At 42.1% G+C, this 984-nt stretch overlaps 1 non-coding gene across 1 annotated transcript; it reads right to left on the bottom strand.

The window, feature by feature from the left end:
- Positions 1–181: 181 nt before the first annotated feature.
- LOC111722692 lies at positions 182–311 on the bottom strand. The gene has a single exon (XR_002771401.1). It is a non-coding gene; the product is annotated as a small nucleolar RNA SNORA19 (small nucleolar RNA).
- Positions 312–984: the final 673 nt, after the last annotated feature.

Here is a 984-nt window from a genome sequence, read left to right as displayed (position 1 = left end):
CTGGGTATGAACCTGGCACCTCCAGCATATGGGATCGGCACCCTACTCCTTTGAGCCATAGGAGCCACCCCTCAAACATATCTTTTAAAACCCTAGTTTCCCAAAACAAAAAACCTAAATGATCTCATCTTTATATTTTGTAGATGAAGACCTGTTATTTACCTAATACATTTAACCACTTCTTTGTCTGAAGGAGACTGGCAGCATTACTATTTATAGTGATATTGCTAATTAACCTTCAACTATTTGTATAGCACGTGAGAAAATAACACTACTCACATATAAAGAAAGCAGGTCAATGAAATGTGCACTGCTCTTTCAATATTTTAAGTTCAAAATGTTGGGGAAAGTATTTCGATCATTCAAAAGAACTTTGGGCTCATTGCCTGTGGCTCAAGCGGCTAAGGCACCAGCCATGTACACCTGAGCTCACGGGTTTGAATCCAGCCCGGGCCTGCCGAACAACAATGACGGCTGCAACCGAAAAATAGCCAGGCCTTGAGGCAGGCACTTGTACTCCCACCTACTTGGCATGTGGAGGCAGGAGACTCGCTTGAGCCCAGGAGTTGGAGGTTTCTGTGAGCGTGATGCCATGGCACTCTACCCAGGGCAACAGCTTGAGCCTCTGTTTCAAAAAAAAAAAAAACTTTGAATTATTATCTAGAAGGGGATTTCTTATAATGGTACATTTTGTGTGTTTATAAGGTACTACCTTGTGAACAAAGATAGCCCACACTTGTAATTTGACTGGCATTTAAGTGGAGTACTTGGTAACAGAGGGTGTCAGACAACCAAGTCCTAAGCATATTGACCATTGAGATGGGAACCATTTGTATACTTTATTACCTCATAAGATAAGAAGAGCAGAGATTTTTGTTTTTGTTTTTTTTTGTTTTTTTTTTTTGAGACAGAGCCTCAAGCTTTCCCCTGGGGTAGAGTGCTGTGGCATCACAGCTCACAGCAACCTCCAACTCCTGGGCTCAA

This window comes from Otolemur garnettii, unplaced genomic scaffold (assembly GCF_000181295.1).
Source record: "Otolemur garnettii isolate 467f Iridium unplaced genomic scaffold, OtoGar3 scaffold00320, whole genome shotgun sequence".
Lineage (NCBI taxonomy): Eukaryota > Metazoa > Chordata > Mammalia > Primates > Galagidae > Otolemur > Otolemur garnettii.
This window is presented reverse-complemented; position numbering and strand designations above follow the sequence as displayed.